General features: G+C 48.2%; 2 long non-coding RNA genes across 2 annotated transcripts in view; one reads left to right on the top strand and one right to left on the bottom strand.

Annotated features, from left to right (window-relative positions):
• Positions 1-14934, bottom strand: part of LOC128312592 (uncharacterized) — a 76291-nt gene that overhangs the window by 15311 nt on the left and 46046 nt on the right. The gene's annotated exons all lie outside the window — the stretch shown is intronic.
• Positions 5116-13860, top strand: LOC113600296 (uncharacterized). The gene is made up of 3 exons (XR_003421299.2): positions 5116-5607; positions 6802-6947; positions 13451-13860. It is a non-coding gene; the product is annotated as an uncharacterized LOC113600296 (long non-coding RNA).

Genomic DNA, 14934 nt, shown 5'->3' with positions numbered 1-14934 from the left:
CTGGCTCAGCATTTCAGGTTTTGCGAGGACATGTGCCAGCGTGATATGGATCAAGAACCCAGGGGAGTTTTCAAACCAATAATGCAAATGAAAATAAAATAAGTTTGGGCAAGCAGCCTGCAATGTTAATACTACAGTCAGGGTTATGAGCTACCTTTCCCTGAAAATTATTGCCCCTAGAGGTACTTGCTGGAAAACCAAAAATTGCTCCCTTAACTTGGAGGTTTTAATCCTTGAGCTTGAAATCTACCAGATGCCAACATATTCAGTGGGTTTCTTCCAACCTTTATTTGGATGTTAATTGCAACCCTCCTTGTTTTTATCACACATTCCCTTCCATATTTCCACGACTCCACTACTCTGCTTCCCTGGCATAGATTCGAACGTCCTGGGTAGAAACAGTTGTTCTCTGTCAGTCGTTGCTAAACATGTTGGAACTCCTTCCAGATTGTAAAATCTCATCTTGCTCCCAACTCTGGCCCACCCTTCTGGTTGCAGCAGTTATAAAGCAGGTTTTGTGAAGGCCAGTGGGCAAAGATGAGTAATTAGGCCCTAAATCTATTGAATTTAAAAGTTCTCTTGGCCTGAAAAGTGAAAAATAATTAATTTTGTGTTGTAAAAGAGGAGGGGATGCCATGTGTCGCTGTGAGGCCCCCCGAGCGGGCTCATCCCCTTTAGATGGAGATCACTGTCTGATTATTATTCCCTTATAAGTGGGGTGGGGGTGGGGGTATACACCCTGGGGCTCAGGGAACCAGTCAGGTAGGGTCTAGACAAAGAAAGAGATTGGGGTGCTTGGCATGGTCCAAGGGGGTACAGGGCAGAAAAATGGACTCCAGTGGAGATGGGAGGAGAGGGTCCACTTCTCCTCTGCTGGGGGAGCACACGGGTGACTTTACAAGGAGCCTGCATGAAGGAGGTGAGAGTATATGTCTGCCTTCCCCCAGATGAATTTCTTTTTCTTGGTTCTACCTGAGAGCCCAGGATGCTATCAGGAAGAACCACAGTCTGAAGGGAGGAGCTTCAGAAGCTGTTCGGCAGATTGGAGGAAAACCAACGTACTGATTGGACCAAACTGGCCTGTCAACAGGAGTTGAGTTCTCAGGGGAGCCTAGGGGCTACGCATCCTCACGGAGTCCAGGGGTGGCACAGCGGTCTCCCACCGAGGCAAGAAAATTGCGCCAACCCCATGCAAGTTCCCTGAAATGAGCCACAGGCATTGTGCCCCATGCGACACCGCTGTGGTATAGAGTTTGGGATAGCTGCCTTTTCTGGCGTCACTGGTACCCGCATCTCCCACCTACTGCATCAGCTCTGGCAAGTTCCTCCATCCTCCACTTTACAATGGGGTTGATGATGGCACCTACTGCAAAGGATAGTTTAAGGACTAAATGATATATGTGAAATGCTTAGGACAACACCTGATCTCACAGCTCCAAGTTGCAAAACTTGATTCCTGAGAGAAAACCAAAACAGAGGATGGACAGGGGTCCTGTCCTCTGATGAGACCCACCAGCACCACATCCTGTTTATCTGTTGTTCCCTCCTGTCCCCTACTTACCTTCGTTCTTGTTCTAGACCTCTTACTAGTTGTACGAGAAGAGTTGTTGTGTCGGCTTTTCCTGCGAGGTGACTCGTCCAAAAAGCGTAAGTGGAAGATGATATATGACAATAGCTCATGGATATATTAAGCATAAACAAAGCAATTTCCTTACGGAATCCACACCGTTTAATGTGGGCTAACATGTGTCCAGCACTTCCCAGATATCACTTCGTTTTATCCTTTAAAAACTTTGCAGGGTAAATATTATTCCTGCTTGTCACAGAGAGAATCCCTTGAGCGTGGACTAGATTTACTGACTTATCTCTAGCAAATGGAATATAGCGGGAACGATGAGAAGCCCCTTCCAACATTAGGTTATAAAAAGGCTCTTGCATATGCCCTCTCCCACGTCCACACTGCTAGCTCTAAGAGGAGTCAGCCGCCAGACTGGAAAGTGTCCTGCGGAAAGATCTGCATGGTAAACAACTGAGAGGGGCTTCTGCAGTCCGCAGGGAATCCAGACTCTCAGCCCAACAGCCCATGAGAAACCGAACACAGTCAAGTCCACACAAATGAGGTTAGAAGTGGATCCTCCCCTGATCCTCAGGCCTTCGGGGGAGAGTGCAGTCCTGGGTGACAGCTTGGCTTCCAACTTCGTGACAGATCATAATTCAGGGGCTTCTAGCTGAGCTGCACTGAGATTCCTGACCCACAGAAATTGTAAGGTGATAAATGTTTGCTGTTTAAGACTGCTGAGTTTTGAGGTTGTTTGTTGTGCAGTGTTAGAGAATTGAAACAGCCATTTAAAAAAATTTGTTTTACTGTTTGTTTATTTTTGACAGAGAGAGAGACAGAACATGAGCAGGGGAGGGGCACAGAGAGGGAGACACAGAATCCGAAGCAGGCTCCAGGCTCTGAGCTGTCAGCACAGAGCTCAATGTGGGGCTCGAACTCACGAACCACGAGATCATGACCCGAGCCGAAGTCGGACGCTCAACCGACTGAGCCACCCAGGCGCCCCACGAGGATTTCTAAAGTTCAAAACTCTAATTAGAGTCCTTTCTTATGACAGGCATAATTTCATTGCGTTCTGGGCCTCACCCTCACCCTCACCGCTGGTTCAGGAGAATAACGAAAAGTGCTACGGAGTCTGGCTTAACCTTGAGGGGTATACACCTGTCACGGGTCAACGTCCCTTCAGAACACCAGCTGGCCAGCTGGTATGTCCCCACTTGTATGCTCTCTGGCCGCACAGATACAACTGCTAAGAGCACTGATGAGTACTACCGCCTGAAATTAACCATGGCTCTTGGGTAAAACTGGGAAGACAGATTGTGGCCGCATTCGCCATCATGCCCCTCAGCGCCACTGAGGTCCCACTGGCACCTGGTGCTGATGCAAGCATTTGGCCCTGCTGAAAATTTCAGTTCCCTGAGATTCTCTCAGGCCGGGCCATACGATACTGTTTTCTGGGCCCGCCAGACTCTTCTACCGAGTCACGTTTCTTCATGTTCTTTATCTTTCACCTTTAGACGCCACTGCCTCTGGGACATGCTTCCTGACCACTGAGCCCAGGTCTGAACTGGGTGCTCATCCAAGATTCTCCAACGGTGCCCTGACCTTCCGCAACCACTTCTCACATGGCATGATATTGTCCGGTTATGAACCTCTTTCCCTCGCTAGACGTACACTGCAAGATAAGCCATCTGGTCTCTTTGGCCACTGTTGCATCTTCAGTGCTTAGCACCGTGTCTAGCACCTCATAACTGAATAATAAATATTTGTTAAGTGAATGAATGCTTTGGACTCTTCAAAGCAAAAATCTGCATCCAGAATTTACCGAGCGTCTGACTCTCAAAACCTCAGAAAACGGCAACCTGGATGAAGAATGTAGGCCCTAAAAGGAAGGTGGAATGCCAAAGAACATACATATTCCAAGGAAAGTGGAAGAATGAGACAGCTGTCCAGTTAATGGGAGCCATCAGACGCACTTGGGCTATAAGTCGCTGATTAATTCAGCCAAGAGTGTTCAGTTGGCCTAAATTATCTGGAAAATTCTTCCTTTTGCTTTGGTCCAGAAACTCTTTTCTCTCCTTTACACCTGGATAGTTGGCAAAGCTTGCCACTACCCCCCAGAGACTGTGGATGGCTTCCAAAGCACTGACCTACCTACCTCTTACCCGGTTTTGTGTCTCTTAGTTCCGGTAGGGTCCTGGGTTCAGGGTTTCAGAACTGTTTAAGAGCGACTTTCTGTTTTGACTCATCTTGCCACTGAACTTCAGTGAGCTTCAGTGTTTGGTATTTTCTTTTGCACGTTATTCTGGCTTTGAGAATGTTGATGGCAAACTTTAGAAATATGGTGGAAGGAAAAACTTTAACACATCTTCAGAAAAAAATCTCATTGAAGTTTTATATCTCGGCTTTTGCAGTTATCTTAAACTACTAAACTGTTCACAAGAGCTGCCGGAGATGTTGCTATTCCCCCGTCCATCTCCACAGAAAGAAAATCTTCTGAACAAAAAGGCGTTAAAAACTGAAATTGAAAAACTGGTTGATCTAATCAACAAGGCGAATAATAGGATGGATGCCACCTGTATCGATTAGCTTTTGCTATAGAACAAGCCACCCAGGACAAGTGGCTCACATCAACAACCACGTTTTATTTAGGTTCCAATTCTATGGGTTGGCTGGGTGGTCTTTTGCTCCCGGCTGCTGGGCACTCCCCTGTATCATGATAGGTCAGCTAGTGGTTGAGACAATCTAGACTGGCTTCCCTTACATGTCCGACAGTCTACAAGCTGTCCGCTGGGTCACTGTGATTCTCCATGTGGCCTCACGGTCCAACAGGCTGGTTCGGATTCAGCTGCAAAGCAGTCCCTGGGATCCAAGCCCGGCGAGAGAAAGAAAACTCTGGTGAACAATTTTCAAGTCTCCGCTTGCTTCGTTCACATTTGCCAATGTCCCAAGCCACACAGCCAACCAAAACTCAAGGGGTGGCCAAAGAGACTCTACCTCTTAATGGGATGCCTGCAACACCACAAGAGTGGATGCAGAGAGGGGAAGGCTTTGTGGCCACTCTGACGTTCTTTCGTCGTAGCGTTTCCACGCGACTTACCCAGTCAGGTCCTCGTGGTGGCTCACCGAGGGAGCATCCATTTCCATTTGATGGATGAAGCCACTGAGGCACAGGGAGGTAAAGCAGCAGGTTCACGGTTCTACCACGAACAGAGCGGGGACTTGTACTTGGTTCTGCATTGCTCTGAAGACTGCGTTCCTAACCATTGTGCTTTGCACCTAACACGGTACCGGCTGTTAACAGGTTGCGAATCTGAATGTGAGGCTATTTTCTTTCCGTGTGTTTAGGTGGCAGCTTCAGTCTGTGTTTATCAAATGTTTTCAAGATATTTTGCAAAGATTATTTTCATTACCAGTTCAATAAAACCTCAAGTCCCAGATGCGGTTAGTCAAGCTCTCTTCTCCTGAACTTTCAAACCCTGAGGCACTTTATGGTCAGGCAGCCTCAACCCCCGCCCACCCCTACCCCCAACTCCTTAGTGACATTCCTTCCTGCTTATAAACAAAAAATATCCTCTTTTTGGAAGCCATGAAATTCTGCGGCAGGTTCCACCCTTGAAAGAGACGAGGCTCGGAACCTCTGGGCTCATTCCCAGCCCAGGCCTCCTCTCAAGACCAAGGGGGGAGTTCAGGGCCACATCCGGGGATGTTGCCTCAGTGCATAGATAAGAGGTGGTCATGAGAGGCTTTCATGTTTCGGACAAATTATGAACCATAAAGAAATGAAACCAGAGCCACAGTGAGCCGTGCCTCCAGCGCTGCTCTCTGGCCAGTCTCTACAATGTCAGATTTTCTCCATTTCTCACTTCTTCTCCTCCGGCCTCTTCCATGCCCTTGCTTTCCACCCCTTCCACGTCCATTTCTTGGGATCCAAACATCCTTTCCTCTCCTCTCCATACCCTTCTTTGGCTGAGGAATGCCATTTAGCAGTAGAAACGAGCCCAAAAGGTGCCTTCAGCTGCACTTTGAGAAGACGGACGACCCAGGAGGTGAATTACAGCCACTTGATGAATCTGGTACCCGTTTATTTTGAGGGGAAAGAAGCACATTATTTTTTTTTTTACTTACATCTATTCTAATTCTCCTCTGAAGTTTCCCATCGAGTAGGAATGAATTTATCTTCATTTGACAATTTTATGACCCAAATCAGCCAGTTCTGTCCATTTATCTGATTTAAAACGCAACCAAAGGACTGGGCTGCTTTCACAGAAATCCAAGCATGACCAGCAGCGTTCATTATCAACACAGATTTTTCATAACTTGTGAGTTTCCCAGCAAGGCTATTGGGGCCTGCTGGTTAAGCTTACCTCTTGAATGACCATTATTCAGCAATAGCAAATGATTCAGTAATGAAAACAGGGGCCTGATTTTTTTTTTTCTTTTTAAAGATTTATTAAAGCACCTCAGAGGCTGTTTTTTATAAAAAACTCAGCCCTTAGAGTGGCTGACCTTAAAAATCTGTTTATCTAAGCTATATTCCCCCCAAACGCTGACCAACATGATAAATAATTTATTTAATGTTTCCTTAAATATTATTTTGTTTGGTTTAAACCCAAAGTAGAAACTCCTTCTCCCCGAAAGGAACACTGTCTCATTTTTGTATACAATGGAAACATTTGGGGACAAATAAAAGAAATAAAATATTTTTCACAAAATCTGGCTTACTGAGCGAATGCTGGCTAATCTAGGGGCTGTGGAATAAATGTGGTGATGTTAGGGTAGTTAAATTAGAAGCTGGGACTTTGAGTGAAGGTTATATACTTATTTTGAGCATTTCCTTATGCCCATAAGAAAATAAATATCCACAAATAAACACAGCCAGTAGGGCACAAAGGGGTAATCAATAGAAAAATGGTCCCCACCCAAGCCACAAGCAACACAGGGGCTGTGTTCATCTTGACAAGAATTCTTTCCCGGAGCTTTCGGTAAATCTAGAGCTCTGCCATATTGTAACTGTCCTTGAGGAGAATCTGTTAAAGGTTCCCATTTCCCTTGCACAATTGTCCCTCAATCCACAGGACCAGTAATCCCAGAATTCCTACCCCCGGGCTATAGAAGCTGGCCCTGACGCAGGCTAGACAATCAGATTCTACTCCCTGAAACTCTGTGACTGGTTACATCACACATGGGCTCAACCTGAGCTGATTATAATCTTTGGCGTTTTTTTTTTTTTAATTAAAAAGAAAAAAAACAGGAGAAGAAGGGGCCTCCCTCTTTGAGCCATGGAACTGGAAGCAAAGCAGAGGCTGCCCAAGAAGGAGAGGGAAAGGAGGCCATGGGAAAAGCAGAGCTAGGCGGTGGGAACGGTGATTTCTGATGACGACGCTACGTAAGTTCCCAAAGCCTGACCATAAATTCCCCTCTCGCTCTCAGAGGCTGGCTGGAATCAGGACTGCCATGCTACTTCTAATACCCAAGAGTCTCGAATAATCCAGTGAATCAAGGATGAGACACAAGGGGCCCTCGGGGGATATTTGTTTGTTTGTCTGGCCTTAGTTTTCTCTTAGTAACTTAGATTTATGTCTATCTGCAATCCCAGCATATCATTCTGCTCATCTTTTTTTTCTTTTTTTTTGATGGAAAGAAAGTTCCCTATAGAAACAGGATGGCAGGATGCCTAGTCAGATGCTTGCAGGGAAGAGTATGATGAATACATCCTAAACAAGCGAGTCCCTAAAAATACTCTTGCTGATTTTAGAACGTATCTTCGGATTAACATTAAACACGAGCGTGCTGCTCAATGACCTGGGAATCCTTACACTTTAAATATAATTATGAAACACGTCTGTGAGGGCTTATCTCCGGTCCAGCGGAAGACATCCTTGTCACCTTAAAACAGTCACCCTTTGAGTGATTGCTAGGTGCCACGTATTGTGTGGAGTGCTTTACATGTACAGCCTTATTATAACCACCCACAATCCTGTCTGGCCGCTACCCCCTAGGGTACCGTCCAACTTCACAGATAGAGAAAAGACACTCAGAGTGGTCCAGACATTTGTTCAAGGTCACACGGTTTATGAGTTGTAGAGGCTGAATGAGGTTCTGGGTCTAAGGAGCCCCAGCCTTCCTAAACCCTGGCCACCGTGATGAGAAAGTAAACAGCAGAGGAAGAGCCACAGAAGAGACCAGCTCTGTCACACGAGATCCAGGAGGGGCTATTACGAAGAGTCATCGGTGAGCAACAAACAGCGAACGTGAGGTTAGACTATTTCAGGCTGCTACCCTGGTTCTGCTGTTTTCTTCCCACGTACTTTTAGATGCATCATTTCACCTCACCAAGCCTCAGCGTCCACGGCTGTGAAGCAGGCTGATAATACTGTAACAGAGAGTCTCCAGATACGATCCCGTCATCTGCAGAGGCAAATGCCACTCCTGGCGTCAAGAGGGAGGGTCCATTCGCCTCTCCTCGAATACCGGCTGGCCTCAGCACTTGTTGCGGCCGACGGGATGGGAAGGAAGTGATGTTGTGGAACTTCTGAGCCCAGGCCCGTAAGCTTCTGCTGCTTCCCTCTGGGGGCCCAGACCCCATGCTGTAAGGAAGTCGAGGCTCGACTGGCACACAATTAGGGGGCCTGGAGGATGAGCAGACATCTTGAATGTTCAAGCCCTGACCAAGCTCCCAGTGACATGCAGCCTCGTGAAAAGCTCTAAGCAAGACCGGAAGAAAAATCGGCTCAGCCCAGGCACAAAACCGTGAGAGATAATGAATGTTGTCATCTTAAGCCGTGACCCTGCAAGCTGATAACTTATGCAGCAACAGATACCTAACATGCTTATTTCACTGGGGGGTTGGGGGGATTAAATGGGCTCCTATATTTATTTTTTTTAAGGTTTATTTATTTTGAGAGAGAGAGAGAGAGAGAGAGGGAGGGCAGGGGCGGAGCACAGACGAGGGAGAGAGGGAGAACCCCAAGCAGGTCCTGCACCGTCAGAACTCATGAACCATGAGATCGTGACCTGAGTCGAAGTCAAGGGTCAGACGCTCAACTGACTAAGCCACCCGGGTGCCCCTGGGCTCATGCATTGAAGGAGAGCACGAAGAACAGTGCTTGGCGTTCATGCATTTCCCGGGCAAGGACTTTGTGCCAACACCGTTCTAGGCAACTGGGATACTGAGGAGAGCCAGGCAGAGCCCCGCCCTCTCGGAGCTCACATGTAGGAGGAGGAACAGTAAACGGCAACAAGAAACGATCCCAGTGCTGATTGCTGCTCTACAGAGTTGCCTGTAGCAACTGTCTGTGCCCGCCGCCGATGGCCCTCGGGTCGGGCCTCCAGACGTCAGATGGCCGCGAAGCAGGGGAGGAGGCAGAGCCCGAGAGGCAGAAGACCTGTATCGCATGGTGGGGTGGGAGGCCTGCACCGACAGCTGTCCGAATGACGCGAGGAAGTGAGCCATGCCCTCGTGGTTCGCCCACGATCCCTACAGCACCCACCCCTCCGTGGATTTTAATCGCTTGTCATCCGCCTACCCTCACCCACCGCAAGCTCTCGGGGGCACCCAGAGGTGTTTCTCACTCGGGTTCTCTGCGGTTGGGGCCGTGGTTGGCACCCAGCAGGTGTCCAGGGAACATTCTTGGAAACTGCGTGAATTCAGGTCCTGACCACACACTGCCCAACAGTGGGGCAAAAGTCACCGAGCTAAGAAGCGGCCCCCAAACACAGCAGCCACCCTCTGCAGGAGACACCCACAACACAGTCCGGCTCCTCGCTTCGCAGATAAGCCTGTGGGCCCCTCGGCTGTCGCGTGGCCCCCCACACGCAGCCTGAGGAAGCCCTGCGTTACTGGGGCCCGGATGCTGGGGACAGCCCCGGTCCCCATTCCCAGGAGGAAAACGCTTACCTACACCTCCCTTGAACTGATCCCCTGCAGAAACTGCTAAAGTACAGAGGGCCCCTAGACCGTCTCCTCCTTCACCCAGCAGCCACACTGAAAGTTCCAGAGAGGACTCGTCGGGAAGGAAGGCTGATGGAGGGGAGGTTTCTGCCCGGCACCCCCCACCCCACCTCATCTGCCCCTGGAAACCGTGCTGCGGTACAGCGGGCCTCCTCAAAAACACCAAGTTCAGTTTCAAAGACAACACCTGGGTTGTGTGCCCCCCACAGGCCCATGGGCTGTGCCTCATCCCCCCCTCTTCCCCCCACCTCCTCTTTATCCTCCCAGGACCCGATAGCAGGAGGGCGCCTCGTCCTCGGAGCGCCCCCACATTCCACAAAGGGGGCCTTGCTGTTTGCCACTCTGGGAGAGAAAGCCCATCACGGGCCTTCCCGATGGAGCTCGCTCGCTCTCTCTCTCTCTCTCTCTCTCCGCCTCTCCTCCAGCTGCTCCTGGTTCAAGCCGCTGCCTGCCCTGGCTAATAATGCCTTGTCACGCAGCGACAGAATTATGGTCTCACACTGGCTTCACATGTCACAAATAATTGTGCTCCTTGCACATCATATTGAAGTTGTCAGGACTCTCTTACGCCTGTAATTTGTGTGAGTTGATCATACTTTGGTAAATCGGCAGGTCATGACCTGTGCCCTTTAGCCCCAGTGGCTGGCTGGGAGCGACCTACAAATCTCGTGACAGGGACAACAGAGAGGGTATGAACTGTTCAATTGCTCGTGTCTGTCACCCGCCATGGAGAAGTGCTCTCGCCTTTTGCCGTCGCCTTAAATGGACCAGCGCGACACCCCATGACATCCTGCCTTCGTTTCTTCACATCTGTCTCTCCCCCTTAGGTTATTTTGAGCACTTTTGGACATCCCTCCTTTTTTTCTTCACCACAAGACCTTTTGGTGCCAAACCCAACTGTCTTTTCTTCCATGTGTTTTAAATAAATAATAATAAAAAAAAACAAAACAACAAAAAACCTCTGGCACTTGTGATAAAGTCAGCAGACCTCACTCTGTGTCCAGCCCAACTGAATAGTGTTTCCCTCTCGTTCTAGCAATGGTTAAATCCCTCTGGCAGCTTTATGGGCTCCTTTGCTAACACTTTATTGGGTAACACGTTCACAAATAGTGTTCCTGAGCCTTTGTTTTCATTAAGGTACAACATGTACCATCAAGTTGCATTTAATTCACTGCTTCTATATTTTATACACTGTATCACTGACCGAGACCTTCTGTATCTAATACTGAAAAGAGAGTAATAAAGTTTAAAATGCTTTTACTACCCAATATCTTCAATAATTGACTTCTAAAAAAAAAAAAAAAAAAAAAAACCAGTGAAAAAGAAGTAAGATGACCAAGTTCTGGCCAGACTGATGTTCTGCAGATACACTGGAGTGAGGTCAAGAATAAAGTGGTTTTATGTGCATCTGTTTCCAGGAAAGCTGTGGTATGTAAGTTAGGTGCTTAGAGAGCTGCTAACTCTCTCCTTGGGTTCAAGACAGAGAAGATGATGGGAGTGTGCATGTGGATATCCACTCCAGTTGCTTCTTTGGCCATTCTTTGGCAAAGCTACTCCACCCCCACAGAAAAGGACACTAATCCGGCAGGTCCAGAGGCAGATGGCAACATCCAACGTCCCATCCTTCGATGCCAGAGTGTGTGGACCATGCCATCTGTTGGTACAATGGCAGGTGTAGGGCGATGGGTAAAATGGAAACCAAATGAGCCAAGCCCTCACTCCACCCCGTACAAGGCACGTGCATTTAATTTCTAAAGGCATCAACCGAGGGGACGTGAACCAAGAAGGGTAATTAGCACACACAACCAACACCAAGTTCGATGGGGGACACGAAGCCAAGTCGTTCCACTGTTTTGTAACAAGTGGCTGTCTGATTCATAGGCACAGACCGGGACTGAATCTAGGCACTAAAAGATATTTCACTTTTGACTCAATTTACAGACTGCTAGTCACCAGTGTAGGGCAGGGAGTGGGGCAAGAAGGGGGGTGGAGGAAGGAAATGTAGAGGCCAGGTCACAACTGTAAACCTGCAAAAAAAAAAAAAAAAAAAAAACAAACACCCCATCTTCAAAGCTAATTCAGTGCAAATGTAGACGGTCATAGGTTCTACATTTACCTTTTAGCTCTGTTCGCTGAAAGAATTCAGGGGAAAGGCGGACAGGGTTTCAAACCACTGCACCACCTCTGACCAGCCTGGTGACCTTGACAAATGACCGCCACTCTCTGGGTCTCCGTCTCCTCATCTATATGGGATTTGGCATGTAGTGGGCGGTGAGCGTATCTTGATTTTGTCTCAGTCTGGATTCTCATTTGTGAGCAAAGTAGCCCAATGGCTAACTGAAGCAGAAAAGGAATTTAAAAGGAAGATGTCACATGGCTTACAGAGTCTACAGGAAGCCTGGAGAGCTGAGATGGAAAATGACCCCGAACCAAGAGAGCTGCAGGGCAACGAACACAGTTGAGGTCATGCCTTTGGCGTTGTCTGGTTACGATGCTATCCTCGGCACCACGACCACCGGCCATCTGGTGCCACCACCCGACTCCAGACTTCTCTATGAGCCTCTGCTTTGTCCCTTCCAGATTCAAAGTCCCTGGCAGCATCTTTGAATGGCCAACCCCAACATGGCCATGCCTAAGCTGTTAGAAGTCAGAAGGAGAAAACAGACTTAGAAACTTGGAAGATGTTCACCATAGCTCCGGAAAATCCTTGACCAAGTATTCTCTTCATTCTTGTTCGCTATACCGAGCTCGGGGAGAGCGGCGTTCAGGTTCCAGGTTTTCCTCACAACCACTTTAATATCGTATATTTTTTGTAACCTCTTCAGCTTGTCCAAAGCCACATAAAGACAAAGTGACAATGTTTGGAAGGAAAACCCACACATCTCTGATTCCTGTTGTGTCCACACTAGTGCACATGGAGTGACTATGGAAAAATTCCAGAAGAAAGTGTGGGACGATGGCTCCCCACTGGAGCTGCAAACGCTGGCTACCAAGTGCAAAGTCACTTTTGACTTCCGAATCCGTCGCCGGTGAGACAGAGTTTTACAGAAGTGCCTCAGCTGGAGAAGCAAAATGGCGCCTTTGGCCAAGGCTACGGATAGGGAGAGGATGCCAAAAGTACCCTCAAAAAACTGGAAGATTCAGTTATAAACTCCATTTTGAGCAGTTATGTTCTAGGCATTAGGCTAAGTGCTTTTGTGGCATTATTCTGCTTAACGGTCAAAATACGTCAGCAAGGTATTTATTATTATCCTTATTTGACAGACCTGGAAATCAAGGTTCAGAGGCTAAGAGCATGCGGAATAACATAGACATGGCACAAAACCTGGGCCTCAGAGCTTTGGCTTCAAAGCAGCACATGCCCACGGACGTCGTTGAGTAGTGATAGGGTGTAAGAAGGACACAGGAATCTCAGGGTGCGACAGCACGGGGACTTAAGAAATTCCTGATGATCTCCTACTCTCGAAACCAGTATGGTTTGGACTGAGCGATCAAGGGACAAAAAGCCAAGGGAGATTTCATGATCTGGAAACTCTCAGTCCCTTTAATATGAAAACGCTCGACATAAAGTATTAAAGATGTAAGGATTCCGAGGTTGCAGGCGGCCAAGGGAGATTAAGAGCTTCTTTCCCCAAATGAAGTGCACAGTGTATCCATTACGGGGCATGGAGATTTCTCCTCCCTCCCCCCCCACCCTCTCCACTTAATAGGCAAAATGCTAGAAACTTTGAAGAAATGTTTTCTTTGTTCTTCACGTTCCATGATTAATTAGGTATAAGCCATGTTTCAAAATGTTTCGTCATTTATTTGTAATTCTCCCCAGAGCATGTATAGTAACTTGGCTCAGAACGCATAGATCACATTGCAAATACTACTCACACGCTGAAACTTTTTGTTTCCTTCTCTTCCCCTCTCTGCTTTCCCCTATGACACTGGAGTTGAAGAACAAAGCCGGATTTCAATCCGAGAGCACGCCCCGCTCTGTATGGATCTCCCTGGCCCGTCTGTAACCTCCAGAAGACGGACTGCCACTGGAAATGGCCAACGGGGGCAGCCTGGGACCCACACATGGATGGAGACTTTGGGGTCGCTTCAGTCCCTGGTCAAGTAAAGATGGGCATTTGCTTTTAGACCACCTTTATCTCTCTATCTCCATCCATGCCACCCCACCCCCCTTCCCGGGAGTAGCTCCCAAGTAAAAACTAGCGAGCAGTGTTAGTACAGTGGTAAACTGTGAGGGCCTGACTCAGCTCTTGGAGCTTCGTTCCTCCTATCTGTAAAATGGGCACAATAATAGCCTGTGAGATGCGTTAGGGCAATCCTGGGATTGAATACGGCTTCGTGCAGTACTCCATTTAGAGCATGCTTTCTTTGAATATTTCCTGTTGCTTTTATTACTGTCAGTTTGGCTCAACTCCCCACGCCAAACATGCACACGTGCCCACACACCCCCCTCGCCCCCAGGGCTGTTCCTTCCTCCTCCTGTCAGGATCCCTCACCTGCAGCCTCTCACTTTGAGGCAGCCCCTCACTTTGGAGTACCTTCGTTGCCACATTTTTTGCTTCCCTTCACTCTTACCGAAGCAAATACTCCTCTTCCAAAGCTCAGATCCAAAGCCGTCGCTTCCTCCTAGAAGCCTGCACTAGTAGTCCCAAGAAGTACCAATCATTTGCCCTGTGCTCACTTCCTCACTTTGCAGACTATTAGAACTAGTTGAACAGTTTGGTCGCCCTTATGGGCAGGGTGCGGCCAAGGGTGATGCATGGGCTGGATAAACTTCACCTGCCTGGAGTTTCGAAGTATGTTACACTTGGGGCACCCGGGTGGGTCTGTTGGTTAAGCGTCCGAATTCAGCTCAGGTCACGATCTCGCGGTTCATGGGTTTGAGCCATCGCCCTACCCATTGAAAAAATGGAGGGGTGCCTGGGTGGCTCAGTCAGTTGAGCGTCCGACTCCAGCTCAGGTCCTGATCTCACGGTTCGCAGGTTCAAGCCCCGCATCAGGCTCTGGGCTGACAGCTCGGATTCTGTGTCTCCCTCTCTCTCTGCCTCTTGCCTGCTCACGCTCTGTCTCTTTCTGTCTCTCTCCCAAAAATAAACATTTAAAAAAAATTTTTTTAAGTATGTTGCACTGACCCACTCGGTGCATTAGTTTCCTAGGACTGACATGCAAAAAGTGCCACAATCTGAGTGGCTTACACCACAGACATTTATTGCCTCACAGTCCTGGAGGTTTGAAGTCCGAGATCAAGGTCTCAGCTGGGTGGGCTCCTTCAGGGCTCCAAGAAAATCTGTTTCCGGCTTTGCCGCTAGCTTCAGATGCTCTGTTGCCAATCTTTGGCATTCCTTGATTTGTGGAGCATCACCCTGATTTCTGCCTTCATCCTCACATGGCGTTCTCCCTGTGCGTGTCTGTCTCCATG

This window comes from Acinonyx jubatus, chromosome D2 (assembly GCF_027475565.1).
Source record: "Acinonyx jubatus isolate Ajub_Pintada_27869175 chromosome D2, VMU_Ajub_asm_v1.0, whole genome shotgun sequence".
In the NCBI taxonomy this organism is placed as follows: domain Eukaryota; kingdom Metazoa; phylum Chordata; class Mammalia; order Carnivora; family Felidae; genus Acinonyx; species Acinonyx jubatus.
This window is presented reverse-complemented; position numbering and strand designations above follow the sequence as displayed.